Consider the following 12,379-nt stretch of genomic DNA (forward strand, 5'->3'; position numbering starts at 1 on the left):
GGTGATAAATCAAAGCAGTCTTGGAAAGCATTGTGTGCCATGGCAGGGACAATCAATAGGAGAACCTGTACATAGCAGATTAGTTCTGTAATGAATTACATTCCAGGCCCTAGGCCCTTCTTGTGTGTAATCACTGCGTTATCTCTTCCTGTAATAGTACAGAGTCTGTGCCTGCACTGATTTGTAGGATATGCTGGTGCTAACAATTACACACTGAACTCCTGTAGTTCAATTGCTTCTTGGAGCTCATGGCAAAGCTTGCACAAATTGTAGTTGGACAATGATTCAGGATGATAAATATGTATCACTGCACACCAGAGACACAGACTGCTATGCAGAAAATCATGGATATTGGCCACATATGGAAACTCTCATCTCATCATGATGACGTCCCTGTGTAACTGAACTTGCTGTGAGCCAGTATAAACACAGAAATTCAAGAGAGAAAACAGTGTCCTGGATGATGAAGATATTCATGTGCTGTAAGTGTGTATAGTCACATAGCAGGTTCTTTCCCTAGTTCAGTCAATGGGAATCAATTAGTCCTAAATATGCAAGGCTATCAACAGCTGAACCCAAAAGACACAAGAAGCAGAATACAGAATGGGACTATTTATTTTTTCTGCAATAATCCTATTTCTAATCTTTCTGTATCCCAAAAGGAAAATTCAGTTGCTACCTTTAATAAGTTTCCAGCAATTCCTGGGGCACATCAGGCTTTGACACCAAACAAAAGCTCTCTTGCCCCTAAGATTCCTGGTCTTTACTCAAGAACAATGAAAAATAATAGAAACACATGGAGGCCATTTGAAAGATGCTACCTCTTCAGCAGCGGTAGCACTTCAGATGATGAATGCTGCTCTTCGAGTTTGGAAAGACAACTTGAAAGTCATTGACATGTTTACCTGGCTTGGTGCCCTGTAGGTCTTTGCTCCCATCCCTGCTGTGCTTCTGTGCACAGGAAAGGTAAAACCATGCTCTGAGTCATGGCAATGCTATGAAGTTGAAATCAATGACCAGTCCTGCTTCATTTAAACTACAGTGAGTGTTGCTGGCCCTGGAAGTGTTGGTCAGTGCTTTGTGACAAGGCTGTGTAGGTTCTTTCGGGGCAATTGGCCACTGCAAGGCCAGTGTGAGTGTGTGGCCACCCCTGGTCCTTCAATGCCCACTCCTAGCAAAGCAGCTGCCATGTTCCAGGGTAAATCAAAGAGGAACCTCCGAGGTCAGAGCTCCAGCAGCACAGAAAGGCATTCTGATGTAGCCAGCTAGTGACCTGCTGCAGCAGGGAAGTGTGGGCTATATAACTTCCAAATGCAAATAAGAAGGGTCTTGTAACAAAGTTGAACTTCAGTCTTGGGCTTTTCACATTATTGTGCTATATAGAAAATACAGATTCTTTGCTGATCCCTTTACTACCACTTCCAGTCAGCCTAACTCTTCATTCTTGTTCTTAAAAGGTCCAGGTTGTTAGAAATCATTTCATATTTATTTCAGAACACCTTTTAAAGTGCTATACATGCTTTGAGCATGTGCTTTTCAACAGCAGCTCTATGTTCTTACAGATGAGGACTGTCACTTAGGTGAGTTGAAGATCAGTTCTCTGCCACGTTTAGCACTTTGCATCTACAAGATCTTTCTAAGGCATTTCATGCACACCCCGGTCAGGGCAGGATGGTGGAGCTTCCCTTCCTTTCTGAGCTCCAGCACTTGCTGCCCTTCCCGCTGAGACCCGTGGGCGGCGGCGGCAGGAGCCTGGCCAGGAGCAGGCAGTGTGTCCCGATGGATTTGCCTGGAGTTACACGGCCGAAGCACAGCCTGGGAGCCGGGTTGTTGCCACTGCGGACTCCAGACGGGAGGGATCTTTGGCAGCATTCCCGAGTCTCCGAATAAAGGTAAAGGGAGCCAATTAGCAGCTAAATGAAATTACGTATTCAGTCAAAGTTTAGACAAGACAGAGTAACTGCTTGCATTCATTGAGAGACTTGAACAAAAGCACCCCTCAAAAGAGCTCTTTCTCCAAAGCAAGGGCTGTTTGCTCAAGTATATTTTCCTTCTAGCCGATGTAAATCTACAACTTTTTTCCCTTTTCTTTTTTGTTTTTGTTTTGGTTTTGGTTTGGTTTGGTTTGTTTTTCTTTTTTTTCCCCTGTCCGCTGGCACTGTTAAACCTTTTCATACTTTGGCAATCAAAGTGACTCTAGATTTGTTTGCTTTCCCTGTACTTTTTCCCGGATCACTTTCTGGGGTTTGGTTTGTTCGGTTTTTGGTTTTTCTGGGTTTTTGGGGGGTTTTTTTTAGGTTTTCGTTTTTGTCGGGGTGCCCGCTGCCGGGTGGCTGTCCGGCTCCCGGCCGTGCCGCGGTGTCCCGGGCCCCTGCGGAGCGGGCGGCGGCGGTCCCGGCGGAGGCGGCGCCTGTCGCTCCCCGGCCGCCGCCGGAGGGCGCCCCAGGCCAGCCCCGGAGCCGCGGCGTGAGGGGGCCCGTCCGCCCTCTCGGGCCTGCGCTGGCCCGCGCCAAACTATTTCAAATAATTCAAAGGAAAGGGGAAAATACAGTCTGGGGAGGCGAGGGTGAGGGAGGAAAGAAGGTTTCTGAACAGCTTTTGTGCTTCTGAGGCGGTCTCAAGGCTTTCATGCTGCAGTCACATCATCCCTTCCCCTGTTACTTGAGGAAGCCTTTTACGCAGCCACATGGAGGAAAAACAAATTGAAGAAACAAACAGAAAAAATGTCATTTTGAATCTGGCTCTGTATTTTACAGCCCATTCTGTCATTACTTCCACGGGAAGTGACATGTTTTCCTGCAATTACCATTAGCAGCTTTATTGCAGAAATGTTCTGCATTCCTCAGGATTCCTGTGCCGCTGAGGCCAGCGCAGGCTGCCCAGCGAGAAGCAAACAGCCGCACACGTCTCTGCGCTCCGGAGCTGGCCCGGGGATCAGCAGCCAGCTCAGGGATTAGCTTTTATGCCTGCGCACTGGGGCGTGCAGAGCTCTTGCTGCTTGAGCCAGCCTGTGCGGCTGGCCCTGGAGGAATGGCTGGACAAAAAGCAGGTAAAGGAGCCCGCAGCTCGCCACAGCGACACCTGGGAGCCCTGACTAAGCTGGCTTCAGGCTCTGTCTCTGCCTTAGCACACAACCCCACCATGGGATCTTGCTGGTGTGAGCAGCGTGACAAAGGCGCTTTCCCGCAGGATGGCTTAGCCCAAGCAGGGCTGTGCATGAACTCCCTGCTGCTGTTCCTGTTGTCTTTGAGCTGCGTGGTCAGGACTGACACGGCCTCATGCTGTGTGGATGTAACCTGACAGGAGAGCCTGTTTTGACCAGTTCTTCATACTTCAAGAAACTGAAATGTTTCTTGAAATGGCCAATAGTGGGTTGAAATGACCTTTGAAGCATCCGGTAAAAGAAGACTGAGATGGAATGTGAAGCCAAATCTTCCACCCATCATCAGCTCTCCGAGATGCCACAACATTTAACAGCTGCAGAGCACACAAACACTTATGGGGCATGTGAGAATGAGCAAAAATGTTTCCTGAAGCAGGGGCTATGGATCTGTATAGACAACTTTTACTGTCCCATTGCTGTCTGCATGAAGAGTGGAAGGTGGAGAACTGAAAAAGGAGTTACTCAGCTGTTCCCAATGGAAAAGAGAAAAGAAACTTGCCCAAAAGAGAAACTTCATTTTATCTTCACACAGCCTGGGGACCTTCAAACTTGGAGAAGTAGAAGTCAGTGTGAATATTCAAACTGGGCAAGCTGTAATGTGAGCAGTGAAAGAAAGTGCTGCAGTCAGGCAGAGACTGAGGAATGTAGGTCCCTGGCACACTGGTTAGAAACTGCTTTCAGGCAAGGTTCAATCCAAAGACTGATTGAAATAGCAGACCATCCAATTTGATTGTAGCAGGACACAGAAAAGTGGATGAGGAGATCTATTATAATTCAGCCAGAACAGAAGGAAATACTGAGACCTCGTCTGTCAGACAGGGTTTTTCAGATAGAAAACCTCTACCTTTGCCATTAAACCCAAAACACAGAAACATTAAGCTGCTGAAGCCAAAGCAGCTAAGCCTAGGTTAAACAGCTAGCAGAAATTCGTAGCTGGAGCAGAGGTGGCAGCCTGGGTAGTAATACTCATTCTCTTGGAAAAAATTGTATTTTCTTCCATTTAATCAGTGTTTCTGTCTGCTTCCCTGTATGTTCCTCAACTACTGTAGCTCTCATTTTCCACACTGGGAAGCCAGGGACAGGCCAAGCAGTGAGGAAGGCGGTGGACTCCTTCATGCCTTAGCAAAACCAAGACCTTTTCCCTTCTTGTGTTCCTTCCTCTCTGTCTACTTCAACATACTTCTCCTTCTCTTTCCAGCCTTTTCTACCATCTTCTAACATCCTTCTCTGCCTCCATCTTTATACCAAATCACCACATTTAAAGCATTTGGAATTTAAGTTGGCCTTCCTCTCCCTCCAGAAACAACTTTTCTCTGTGCCTTCATTTGTGGGTCTGTGGGTCAGCTCCAGGGAGAACTCACAAGTATGAACCATTTGGTTGCTTCATGTGGCTTTTGCACAGCCAGATAGGTTTTAGTAAGACATGTGCTGTGCTTAGTGTAGAAAACCATCCCTTTCATCAGTGAAAACACAGCTCCTGTGCTTGACAGGCTGTCTACAGAGTTCTTATTGCATGTCACAGGACAGGGATGGCTGCAAGCACATAGGCATGAAGGCAGGTTCAATGGGTTTTCAGCTGTGAAAACACATCTGCTATCTCCTCCAAACCCAGAAAGACTGAGTGCAGCCACAGAGCAAGTTCTCTTCATGTAGGTAAAACCACTCAAGCTCCCCAGAGCTCAGCTTTCCAATGCAGGAGTACTGAAGGAGTAGGGATCTCCTTCACCCAGCCCGCACTTACTTTTGCAGTCCCACTGCTGGTCTGCCTCCAGAGGCCCCAGCACTGCTGTGCTTTACCAAGCCTTCTCTAACTGTTGCCAGAAGGTGCCTGCAGCCACCTTTCCTGCAAAAGGAAGGGGTCACATGCATTATTAGCAGGCCATGTTTACAGAGAAAAAACAAAACCCCTTCACAGAATGTGACGTATGCACACAGGGAGGCCAGTTGCCTTTTTTGAAAACACAGTGACACACTAGAAGGCTGCCAGATTCTGCAGCTCTTTCATGGTGTGCAGATGGTGAAGCTTTTCAACAGATTGAGAAACTTAGGGAAAAAAACCCCAAGAATTAGGAATTACAAAAGCCAAACACAAATCCTCTGACAATTGTCACTGCTTGGAGTTACAACACATGCAGAGGATGGCAAAACCACTGTCAGTGAATCACCATAGAATGCGTCGATTTGCTTAATTCCTTGGGAGTCATGACATGACTCATTCCCAACCTGAAGACCAAAGGAAGATTTTGAAGGAAAAATGTTGGATAAAGCAGGCTCTTTGCAAAAGAATGAGGACAGTTTTAATTCCAGTCTCTGATATAATTTCGTTAATGCTCCATGATGTGATTGCAAAACAAGGCCATTCCCGTTTGGTAACATCAGGCACTCATCTTTAGTGGAGCAAATTGGCTACATGTGGAATGGACAATGCTGAGCAAGACTTCACTTCTTTCACTGACAAGTGTTGTCTAATGTTATGATGTGTTCTTTAAAGCAGTTTTGTAATTGGTGTGGCTACTCTGCAGGCAGGGCCCCAAAGAAGCAAGGTGCTGTAAAAATACTACTCAAAATACAACATCCTTCTTTTTTCAGTGGGGATATGTCAAGCCTTGCATCTGATTCACATGAGAAAAGAAATTTTGATTGTATGAGTAATTTCATCCTTTGGATACGTAACAAAATGTACGGTGTGATCTGATGCATGACTAATGTGTTTGTGTATTTAAGAGTCTGTGGGTGCTAATGGAAGTTACAGAGGCAGATCTAGAAAAGAAGACACTTCTGAGCATATTGGTTCATTACTTTTCATCTATACATAATCAGCTGCTGTTTTATAGATCTAAAAAAAATTCCTCAATGTTTTGTGTGTTTTGGGACTGCACTTCAAAAGTACCCTACCTCAAGCCTTTGTTTAAACATCCCACTCATCTACCATTAACCATCTCATTGTGTTTCATTTCAGTTCATTTGCAAAGGCTGCGCACTGTCTAATTAACACAAATTTTGCTGCTTGCTGCAAGCTTCCCTTCTCCAATCTGTCACTCCTAAATATGTTCATGAGAAATTTCAGCCTTTGTTAATTGCGTTTGCAAAGTGACCTTTATTCTCTCTGGGTACCTTCATTATTCGCAGGTAGTTACTAAGTAACCTGTAGGAATGCTGCAGGCGTGTCATCTCTTATTAAGACTTGTGCTCCCTGGCTATTCAGTGTTGGGACTGAGGGCCCAAAGCCTCTGGTATTAGCTCTGCCCTCCATTTGGAAAGGATGTTCATGAACCAAACTTCTTGAAACTTTTTAACTGTCAGGGATCTTCTCAGGACAAGTTGAGCTTGAAATAGCAAGAAAACGATGTGGAGAAAAGTCCTGATATTTGTAATTTTCTTTAACCAACAGTTTGGATATAATAATTCAAACAAAATAGTTGCATTTTTTTTTTAATAATTAAACCCATGAAAAATAATATTAAATAATTTCTGTTCACTCTAATTGTGGATTTCTGTGGTGAGGATTCATTCTAAGAACTGCTCATGTCACACTTAGTGAAACTTTGTGAATAGTTTTATATTAGTTTCATTTAAGTGAAACTTTGTGAATAGTTTTATATTAGTTTCATTTATAACTGGCAGCACTCTGAAACACATTGCTATTGGATCTTCACATTTGGATCTTCTCATTCTTTGAATCGGTGTTTATAACAGAATCATAGAATGGTCTGGATTAGGAGCAACCTTAATGATCATCTGCTTCCAAATCCTCTGCCATGAGCAGGGACAACTTTCACTAGACCAGGTCACTCAGAGTCCTGTCTAGTCTGACCTGAAACACTTCCAGGGGTGGGGCGGGCATCCACATCTTCTCTGGGCAACCTGTTCCAGTGCCTCACCATTCTCAGTGAGAAGAATTTCTTTCTAATATCTAATCTAAACCTATTCTTTTCCAGTTTGAAGCCATTCCCCTTGCCCTGTTACTACATGCCTTTGTAAAAAGTCTCTCTCCACCTTTCTCATAGACTCCCTTGAGGTACTGAACAATTAGGTTACTCCAAAGCCTTCTCTTCTCCATGACTAGTTAAGATTTACTTCACACAAATACATTTTTCAGCTCTCTCATGAGTATCCTGTTGACCCATCTCCTGGCCTTTCCTGCTTTTAGTTGTGTTTTGCACAGGCACTACCATGATATTTGAACACCCATCACATTGCTCTGGCACCTCGCTGTAATGAGGTATGTAGGCAGAATGGACCGAAAATTAATTTTAAGCTCAGGGTCTAAGCCCATCTCAGTTGAAATAGGCAATGTTATCTCTGTTTCATCCTTCTGCTGTTAGTACTGAGCAGAGTTGTCACAGCATGATGCAGCCAGGACAACCAAAAATACCTTCTGAGTCTCTCCCAGGTCAAATATAGTGTCACCCCAATCCTGTGCTGAGTTTAAAGCAGTTCCAGTAGTGATGCCAGACAGTGACTCCAGTATCTAATTCTACACCTACACCTACATTTCTCTAACAGAGAAATGACATAACACAAGAAGAAAAAGAAACTTTGAACCTCTCTGCCCCAGGACAGTAGGACCAGAAAGCACTTTCAATGATCCCACCACTGTCTTTAGACATAAAAGAAAGGAATGAGGCCTCTCTGTCAAGTTTGCAGAACTATGTCCAAGTGTTCTCAGCCAGTGACAACTCCTTTAGGTGGTGAGCATTAACCCATAAGCAGGAGGATTTGACCGCCACTGTCATTTGATCCAGTTAAAAACTTTTGTTTCCCTCCCTGGAAGAGTTTCAGGCCAGTTTGGCTGAGGCTTTGAGCAATCAGGTCTAGTGAAAGGTGTTCCTTCCCGTGGCAGGGGGAATGAAACTAGATGGTCTTCAAGGTCCCTTCCAACTGTGGTTCTATGATCTGTCTGCCTTTGAACAAGAACAAGTGCCAAATGCATCTAGCGAAGGAGACACAGAGCTCATCCTCTTCTGAAAATGCCTGTGCTGTGAACAATGACTGCTGTGTCAGCCCACAGCACTGTCCTAGCACTAAACTGTCCTTGGTAACATTACAAAACACCTGTTCCTTTCATATTTTATTCGTCATGCTATTATAATCATTGCTCCACAGAACAGCGGAGGAACATTGCCCTTCCTTTCCCAGAAACTGTACAGATCTGTACACTCATGTTGCAACTGCACCACTCATAAATTGGCTGCTCAGCAGTGTTACAAATGCCAGGTGTGTTGCAGTATTTTTCACTTTCAAGACAGTGCATTTATCAAACACTCTTTCCCCAAAATAGGTGACATTTATGCAACTTGCAGAGTTGTGACATTACCTTGGCTTTTTCTGGCAGCTGCCTGGCGCCATTCCTTGCAATGCCACCAGTTCCTGCAGCAGGCATGGGAGGACTGACAATCCCTGCAGACTTCTCAGGGGGGGTCAGGCTCTGTAACAGTGATGTACAGCTGCTGAACCTAACTGAAGGGGAAGATGTGTTGATATAGAAACAGTGCAGACAGTGTTGCATTTCTGAGGAGCTGCTAAGTGCTTACTCCTTTGGAAGCCAGCTGTGGAGCCGTGGTCTGGATGCAGACCCTGGCATACAGCAGACATTGGACAGGGATAGGTTTACTCCATACTTATATCTCTTTACCCCTGGTAAAAAGTCCCAACAGATTTTTGTTTCCTTTTTATTTTGTTGCAAATGCATTTTGGGAAAGTAAATTTATTCATGTGTCCATGCTGTGGCTTTATTTAGTAACTTGAATGTCGTTTTTCATTTTGCTTCGACTGCCCCCACCTGCCACACTGTTTGAACTAAATAGGCAAAGAAAAGGGAGATGTGTGTGTTGGGAAAAGAGTAGAAAAATTGTGTCTGGTTTGATGAGGTGATTCCCTGCCTGAGACAAAGGGAACCTCTGACTATTGTGCCAGTATGGCGGAAACTCACAACAGCATTTGATATCAAGAAGCCTTATGTGCAACTTTGCGTTAGCAGACTACAGACTCACTGGCAACAGGGGTTTATTTTTTTTTCTGAGAGCAGTCTGGTGTCTGATATCTGCAACCAGATGCTGTGACAGTACTCTGTCCTGCTTCTGATTTAAAAATATGCCACTTGCCAGGCAGTGGTACCAGGGCAGGAGCTGACAATGCCCATGGAGAGTCATCCCATTTGCTCAGGGGGGACTGCTGTTTCCATGAACAATTATTTCTTTGCAGTGCCCCAGCCTGCCAGGTCACAAGGGATGTCACTGCAATAGTGCAATTGCAGGAGGTATTCTCTGGGCTGTGCTTCTCCTTGGTTAAAAAGAAGGTCAACTTTCTGCCAAAGGATACAACAGCAGTTCACACCACGTATCTGAGTAACTATAGCAGAGTTACACATAGTGACCAGAGTTAAAGTCCAGATCAGAGTGGTGAACTTTCCAACTTGCAGAATAAACCTCACTGGGCTTCCCTTTCACCATAGGCTGACCACTTGTCACAACAACTTTCTGTTTCTAGGGCAAAAGTATTAAAGAAAATTGTGTGTCCTTACTGTGGAGTGATATAGAAACAGGAGTCCTTCCCTTGCATGTAATCCTGAAGCACGTCACTTTGTGATACAGACCCACCCCATTAAGCATTTTGTAAGCCTTGCAAAATTTTAGGCTTTTGGTGTATGACTCATATCACTAAGTCTGTTCTATCACAGGCAGAGAGTACATGACTGGCTAATGGAAAATCAGAGCTTGCAATTGGCCAGGTTTAAAATGCAGAGTCAAAAGGCAGTGCCAGTGGTGAAAGACTGTATTTGTGTCATCATGCCAGTATGCTGATCCGTCAGTGCTGGAGCATGTGGGATACCTCTGTGACAGCTTTCACAAAGTCATACATCAAATCACAGGCACACACCAGTGCCTTTGGAAAAATGGCTTTTGCAAAACTCATTTCTCCCTGACTACACATTCAAATTCTGTGAATGAATCACTGCAGATAGAAAATAGATAAAGAAAATAGAGTGGAGTAGCGTAAAATTGGAAAAAGTACTTCCAAGTGTATTCAGGGTGATGGTTTATAGTGAAGTAGGTAAACAAACATCTCTCTCCAATCTCTTCCTCTTCCATTCACTGTTATAGTGCTCGAATGGTGAGAAGTTGTAACATCCTGGTCATTTCTAAAATTTCTTCAAAATAATACAGCTATACTTGTCAGGAAAAGCAAGTCAGTTGAGGAGAATTTTGCCAAAAGCAAATGTTATTTCTGGGAAAGAGATTGGGTTTGGTTTTGGGTTTGGCTCTAGGGCCTTATGAGGACACAAAAGGCAGTGTTCACTTTTGCATTCTACCACATTCACCCCAAAAGGATGGTGAGGATCATGGATAACTCTGTGCATGCCGGGGCAGCCAACGCAAGGGGAACCCTGCGCTCCTGTTCAGCTGATATAAACAGCCAAGGCAGGGGACAATGTATGAACATCACACCAGTGACACATATGAGAACAGACAATGCCCGAAAGACCTGAGGTCATTCTGGCCAGCTTGGTGTTTACTGGCTTCCAGCTACTCTTTTAAATTTTGTTACTGAGAACATAGATTTAAAGTGTGGTTCAAAATCAAGACAGATGAGCAGTAAAACGATTGCATGTAGCAAGTGCAAAGTGAGAAGTCCACTGGCTGAGTAGTGAAATTGTCTCACCTCAAACCCAAAGCTAGCCCCTTGCTCGCTGAGTGTGAAGGGTTTCTCCGGAGAGCACTGATACAGGTATCTGGGCCACCAAAGGTCACCAGATATGATGCTTTAATAGTACTCATTTCTCATATACCGTGAACTACAAAAACTGCTCCTTTACAACAAGACTTGGAAAATAGAAAGATGAGGGTGGACATCTGTTTTTTTCTCCTGCCGTGAGACGTCAGGAGGTTTGGAGACCCCGGTTTGCATGTGCAGTTTTGACACTGTGAACCCTGATGTAGATCTGCTCCTGATATAGAGTACAGAATTGATCTTTATTCTCACATGAAACACTGCAAGGTCAGTGTTTGGGAATGGGTCTAATTTCTTGCATATCCTGTAGCAACAACCAAACTGTCCCAATAATCCAGACTGATGGGCAGATATTAATTTCCACTTCCTGAGGATGTATGCCACACAGAAATAGGAATGCCAGTAAGTGCAGAATTTTTATTAATTCATATATAACAGAGGAAGATAATTGTTTCAGATAATAGATAACTGGGCTAAAATGGGAGTACATCTGGTGTGAAACTGCACCTTATAGGCTTTTACTCATAATTTACTGGTGTTGAAAACTCGAGTTGTGAACAAAAAATGGTCTTCGACTTCAGAATAATAATGATAATACTTGGTAAAGACTTGGTATCAGTGAAGGATTACTAAACTGCAGAATCATGACAATTTCTCTTTCTCCCATTCTGTTGACTCATCTCTACTGTTTGCTAATCCATCACTACTCTTTACATCCTAGTCCTTTCTCTTGCTGCAAATGATCCCTGTCTAAAAACACAAGAAGAGGCAAAGATAACGTTTTCCTTCATTTGATCGCTACTCTTCTTCACGTGATTTTTCTCTCTGAGTGGGTGTTCCGCAGCACCAAATTCGTGCTGGGTAAATGTGCACACACGTAACATCCCGGCTCATTCATGGTGGAAGGAGCCAGAGCCATAGCGGGACCATATCTAGGTCACCAGTGTGCAAATAAGTAGGTCAGTAAGGAGAGGAAGTAGGTTATCCAATTGTTATGAGGGATGAGGGCTGCCCATCCACTTCTAGGGTACATTTCCAGAGCACAATAAGGCAGCATCACAACTGACATTGACATTGACTGGTGTCCCCCCTGGGGATATCCACGGAGATGCCAGGAAATAAATGGACAAGGAAACAAAACTACCCTGTCACATGGGAGAGGGCACACCCAGGTCTCCATGCAGGCATATTGGGAGAACAGCCTGTAACCTGGCTGGTGAACCTTTCACTTTCTCATCCATTCTGTGCCTGATTAATGGACAGAAAAACGACTTTACTTTCCAGGGCTTTATTCTGACACATTTCATCAGCTCTATCACATAGCGGACAAATAGTTTTATCCTATTATGTCAGAACAAATTGCAGCCTGCAGGCCTGATTCTCTGCACTGCTATGCCAGTTTTACGCTGGTGCAATTTTACTGAGCACTGATGAGCCCCACCAGACTAAAACCAGCATGACAGCATGGGGATGCAGGTTCTTCTT

The 12,379-nt window shown here is 44.4% G+C and overlaps 1 protein-coding gene across 1 annotated transcript in view; it reads left to right on the forward strand.

Moving 5' to 3' along the window:
* Positions 1-1,515: 1,515 nt before the first annotated feature.
* TIAM2 (TIAM Rac1 associated GEF 2) overlaps positions 1,516-12,379 on the forward strand; it is a 191,849-nt gene continuing 180,985 nt past the window's right edge. The window contains exon 1 of the mRNA XM_063390157.1: positions 1,516-1,892. The gene's annotated coding sequence lies outside the window, so the exon portion shown is untranslated. The remainder of the gene's footprint in view (positions 1,893-12,379) is intronic.

This window comes from Prinia subflava, chromosome 2 (genome assembly GCF_021018805.1).
Source record: "Prinia subflava isolate CZ2003 ecotype Zambia chromosome 2, Cam_Psub_1.2, whole genome shotgun sequence".
In the NCBI taxonomy this organism is placed as follows: Eukaryota; Metazoa; Chordata; class Aves; order Passeriformes; family Cisticolidae; genus Prinia; species Prinia subflava.